Source organism: Henckelia pumila, chromosome 4 (assembly GCF_033568475.1).
Source record: "Henckelia pumila isolate YLH828 chromosome 4, ASM3356847v2, whole genome shotgun sequence".
Lineage (NCBI taxonomy): Eukaryota > Viridiplantae > Streptophyta > Magnoliopsida > Lamiales > Gesneriaceae > Henckelia > Henckelia pumila.
The window spans coordinates 48,083,273-48,088,828 of NC_133123.1; the positions used below are offsets into that span (position 1 = coordinate 48,083,273).

The window sequence follows — 5,556 nt, forward strand, 5'->3', positions numbered from 1 at the left end:
ATTTGTATTTAAGTCTTTCGCGGCGATTTTATTTAATGCATGCTTAATTATGCTCTTAACTCTGATTAGGTAGTGCATCCGGGTTAAATAGATGAAGACGCTCAAATTTCAACCCGAAGATGGTCTTTCGGGTTGTTTTTCCTTTAGGGCACTCTGGGACCCACTGAAGCAACCCGTGTCACCCAGATCGCACGTTCACATCGTGTGATTCAGTCTATTGCATCTTTTCTATCCGCGGGTTGGACTGAAAGAGTCAGAAATAGGACAGCGAGGAATCGGAATAACAAGAAGTACGAGTAAGAAAAAAATAAATTAATGAAAAATGGGTGCAACACGAAGACTTTCCAGGGGGTCACCTATGCTAGTACTGCTCTCGCCCAAGCACGCTTAATTTTAGATTTTTGATGGGATCCGGTACATTAGTGCTGGTATGATCTCACCCAATAGTGAATGAATTCTTTATTGTTTTTTTCTCGAATTGCGGATCGGAGGCACAGGCGCTGCACTTTCAAACGGACATAAATTTCGATCGGATGAGAGTTACGGGAGCTTCAGCCAGCTCATGCGAAGCCTCTCTCGATACCTATAGTGCGCATCTTGGTCTACGAGACGGAGACGCTCAAATTCCAACCCGATGACGGTCTTTTGGGGCATTTTTCCAGTAGGGCGCTGGGACCCACCGAAGCGGCCCGCGTCACCCAGATCGCACGTTCACGTCGTGTGTTTCAGTCTATTGCATATTTTTTATCCGCAAATTGGACTCAAAGAATCAGAAATAGGACGACGAGGAATCGAAATAACAAGAAGTACGAGTAAGAAAAAAAGAAATTAATGAAAAAGAGGTGCAACACGAGGACTTCCCAGGGGGTCACCCATTCTAGTACTACTCTCGCCCAAGCACGCTTTACTCCGGAGTTCTGATGGGATCCCATGCATTAGTGCTGGTATGATCGCACCCAACAATGAATGAATTCTTTATTGTTTTGTTTCTCGAATTGCGGATCGGAGGAACAGGCGCTGCACTTTCAAACGGGCATAACTTTCGATGGACTGAGAGTTACGGGAGCTTCAGCCTGCTCACGTGAAGCCTCTCTTGATACCTACAGCGCGCATCTCGGTCTATAAGACGGAGATGCTCAAATTCCAACCCGGAGATGGTCTTTCGGGGCGTTTTTCCCGTAGGCGAGCTGGGACCCACCAAAGCGGCCCGCGTCACCAAGATCGCATGTTCACGTCATGTGTTTCAGTCTATTGCATATTTTCTATCCGCGGATTGGACTCAAAGATTCGGAAATAGGACGACGAGGAAACAAAAGATCAAGATGTACGAGTAAGAAAAAAATAAATTAATGAAAAAGGGGTGCAACACGAGGACTTCCCAAGGGTCACCCATCCTAGTACTGCTCTCACCCAAGCACGCTTAACTCTGGAGTTATGATGGGATCTAGTGGATTAGTGCTGGTATGATAGCACCCAACAGTGAATGAATTCTTTATTGTTTTGTCTCTCGAATTGCGGATCGAAGGAACATGCGTTGCACTTTCAAACGGACATAACTTTCGATCGGCTGAGAGTTACGGGATTTTCAGCCCGCTCACGCGAAACTCCTATCTATACCTACCACGTGCATCTCGGTCTAAGAGATGGAGACGCTCAAATTCCAACCCGGAGATGGTCATTCAGGCCGTTTTTCCCGTAGGGTGCGTTGGGACCCACCAAAGCGGCCCGCGTCACCCAGATCGCACGTTCACGTCGTGTGTTTCAATCTATTGCATCTTTTCTATCCGCGAATTGGACTGAAAGAGTTGGAAATAGGACGGCGAGGAATCGAAAGAACAAGAAGTACGAGTAAGAAAAAAATAAATTAATGAAAAAGTGGTGCAACACGAGGACTTCCCAGGGGGTCACCTATACTAGTACTGCTCTTGCCCAAGAACGCTTAACTTCGGAGTTCTAATGGGATCCGATGCATTAGTGCTGGTATGATCGCACCCAACAGTGAATAAATTCTTTATTGTTTTGTCTCTCGAATTGCGGATCGGAGGAACAGGAGCTGCAGTTTCAAACGGACATAACTTTCGATCGGCTGAGATTTACGGGAGCTTCAGCCTGCTCACGCGAAGCTCCTCTCGATACCTACAGCAAGTATCTCGGTCTAAGAGATGGAGACGCTCAAATTCCAACCCGTAGATGGTCTTTTGTGGTGTTTTTTCCGTAGGGTGCGCTGGGACCCACCAAAGCAGCCCGCGTCACCCAGATCGCACGTTCACGTCGTGTGATTCAGTCAATTGCATATTATCTATCCGCGGATTGGACTGAAAGAGTCAAAAATAGGACGGCGTGGAATCGGAAGAACAAAAAGTACGAGTAAGAAAAAAAAAATTTATGAAAAAGGGGTGCAACACGAGGACTTCCCAGAGGGTCAGCCATCCTTGTACTGCTTTTGCCCAAGCACGCTTAACTTCAGAGTTCTGATGGGATCCGGTACATTAGTGCTGGTATGATCGCACCTAACAGTGAATGAATTATTTATTGTTTTGTCTCTCAAATTGCGGATCGGAGGAACAGGCGCTGCACTTTCAAATAGACATAACTTTCGATCGGATGAGAGTTATGGGAGCTTCATCCTGCTCACGCGAAGCCTTTCTCGATACCTACACCGCGCATCTCATTCTACGAGAAGAAGACGCTCAAATTCCAACCCGGAGATGGTCTTTCGGTGCATTTTTCCCATAGGGCATGCTGGGACCCACCGAAGCGGCCCGCGTTACCCAGATCGCACATTCACGTCGTGTGTTTCAGTCTATTGCATCTTTTCTATCCGCGGATTAGACTCAGAGAGTCAGAAATAGGATGGCAAGGAATCAAAAGAACAAGAAGTTCGTATTGAGCTTAGAGCTTATATTCCAGGCGCCAGTCTGAGCAGTTCGTATACAGTTATCCCAGATATGGATACCCGGTCATTTGCATGCATCATATTTGTATGTTTATCCGTGCTTTCATATTGAGCTTAGAGCTCACGTCCAGTATTTTCTGTGTATCTGGATACCCTATTCGACGGGGCAGGTGTAGGTGCAGGATTGATCACCAGGAGCCTGGAGTAGCCAGTGACCTTGAAGACAGCAGGATTAGCTGTAGGTTTTAATTAAATTCGATTCGATTGGGTTGTATAATCGAGTTTGTTTAGCCGGTTGTATTCCGCCGATTTATTTGTATTTAAGTCTTCCGCAGCGATTTTATTTAATGCATGCTTAATTATGCTCTTAACTCTTGTTAGAACCTAATGGGGGGGGGGGGGGGGATTTAGGTTCTATTGGCAACTTTAGCAATTTAAAGCGATTATGCAAGTACGCAAGCGGAAGACTTAAGCAATCAAATAATAAGTGCGGTAAATAAATGCGTAATGTAAATAAAGTAGTAAAAGGGATAAGAGATGTTTATGGAAGTTCGACGATAAATCGTCTACGTCTCCCCTTCTTGGTTAAGTCGATTAACCAAGGATCCACTAGCACTTCGAACGTCTTGGCCTTGATGGCTCCAAGGATAGCCTTACAACTTGACACGATCACCGCGCCGATACAACTCAACACTCTTGGCTTTAAGGGCTCCAAGGATAGCCTCAACACTAGTAAAATACACTTGGCTTCACACACAAGTGTTTACAAAATCGAGCAACCAACTCACAAACAAACAACCCTCGATTTTACAACCCCGTATACAACTCGATATGTGAATATATTTTGAACACTCAAAAGGGGCTACAAGTTGCTCAACAAATGACTTGAATAATCCTTGAGAGGATTGAGAGACTTGAAGATGTTGGGATGTGTTGAATGGCCTCGGAATGCCTCCTTTTATAGCTGAAAAATCGGCATCGATCGGAACTTCCGATCCCTGCATCGGAGCTTCCGAAATTTGAATTCTGAGACACGCGGTGTACTGGATTGGAACGTCCGATCCACTTCGGAGATTCCGATCGGCGCAATAAATGTATTGTCGAGCAAAAGTCTTCCGGAAAAGATTATCAGGCGGCCGTTCAAGATCGGAACGTCCAATCACGTTCGGTGATTCCGATCTGCTTCACTTTGTTGCCTCCGATCTGCTTCCGAACAATATAATATTCTTAGAAAATGATCGAACCTTCCGATCATAGATCGGAGCTTCAGAACTTGTTCTTCGTAGCTTTCGTTCTTCATTCAGAACAATATAAAACTCCCTGAAATAGATCGGAGCTTCCGAACCCTGATCGTAGCTTCCGATCTACCCTTAGCTTCCGAAGATGCTTCTGATCATGATCGGAGGTTCCGATCTCCAATCGGAGCTTCCGATCCCGTAGCAGTATACTTCGTCGAATTTTGTTTCTGATCTTGAGTATGAATTTAGTCTTAATTCATCTTGAAAATTTTAACTCTGTAATAAGCTCAATGTAAATATTAGTAACATTTTAACCTAGTTTTGTTAATCATCAAAACATAGAGAAATAAGACTTGTTAATGCATTAAAAACATTAATCTCATAATTCGAGATTTATATGCGTTTAAGGCGTAACAATCTCCCCCTTTTTGATGATCACAAAACTTGGTTAAAAACAGGAGATAAAATATACGATAATCATAAACAATTTTTATAAGCAACAGAGTTTAACGGATAAACAAATTTTATCAGATAAACAAATTTTATCCCAATTAATATAACAAATTTTATCCCAATTAATATTTTAACCATTAATTCTCCCCCTTTGTGATAAGCAAAAAGTAATGAAACATAGAATTTAAAAAATATGCAACAATTTCATTACAATAATAATTTTTAATACAAATCAAAAGAAAAAATACAAATAAAAATAAAATAAAAAACTAAGAGTCATCATCATGCTGCGGAGAAGGATAGCGAGCGGCAAAGTCATCAAATCGAGTCTCCAGAGAGGCAACTCTAGCAGTCAACTCGGTAAAATGAGTGTGCATACTCGTCTCAATGCGATTAAGAGTATCGAAGAGTCGGTCGCTAGGAAATTGGTTTAATGGTGTAGGAGGAACCTCAGGAGCTTGGAAAGGAAGATCACCAATGGTAGATGCAAAGGCCTCAAAACTGGAAGAGGATGGAATATCAGTGTTGGGCGGACCAGTCGGAAAACCTTTGATTTGGATAGAGTGAGGAAGAGAGGAAAAGTCTCGATGAAAATCAGTAATAGGAGAAAATCTAGAAAAAGCTCGACTAGGATCATCAACCCATCGAGAATACACAGGATTCCAAGGTAAATCCATCCTGATAATAGACTGATGGTTGATGATATGACTCGACTGGATTTCAAGAGAAGGGATTCCCTCAAAATCAATATCAAAACGACTCAAAATCCGGTTAATAAACCGGGCAAAAGGAAAGGAATCCTTTTTAGCCGTCGTTGCCGTGTGATGCATAGTCTGCATAACAAGGCGCGGAAGGTTAAAAGGTCGAGAGGATATGATATGAAAAAGGATATACAAATCCAGATATTTGCAAGTGGAGAGGTCTCCACTGCGGGGAACTATGGATGTGGTAATGAGTTTTTGAATGATT

The 5,556-nt window shown here is 43.2% G+C and overlaps 3 non-coding genes and 2 pseudogenes across 3 annotated transcripts; all 5 read right to left on the reverse strand.

The window, feature by feature from the left end:
* Positions 1 to 323: 323 nt before the first annotated feature.
* LOC140869734 (5S ribosomal RNA) lies at positions 324 to 442 on the reverse strand (annotated as a pseudogene).
* A 397-nt stretch (positions 443 to 839) lies between these two features.
* Positions 840 to 958, reverse strand: LOC140868075 (5S ribosomal RNA). Its single transcript, XR_012145509.1, has one exon. It is a non-coding gene; the product is annotated as a 5S ribosomal RNA (ribosomal RNA).
* A 399-nt stretch (positions 959 to 1,357) lies between these two features.
* Positions 1,358 to 1,475, reverse strand: LOC140869491 (5S ribosomal RNA; annotated as a pseudogene).
* A 400-nt stretch (positions 1,476 to 1,875) lies between these two features.
* On the reverse strand, positions 1,876 to 1,994 carry LOC140869010 (5S ribosomal RNA). The gene has a single exon (XR_012146404.1). It is a non-coding gene; the product is annotated as a 5S ribosomal RNA (ribosomal RNA).
* A 399-nt stretch (positions 1,995 to 2,393) lies between these two features.
* On the reverse strand, positions 2,394 to 2,512 carry LOC140869161 (5S ribosomal RNA). The gene has a single exon (XR_012146549.1). It is a non-coding gene; the product is annotated as a 5S ribosomal RNA (ribosomal RNA).
* Between the last annotated feature and the right edge of the window lie 3,044 nt (positions 2,513 to 5,556).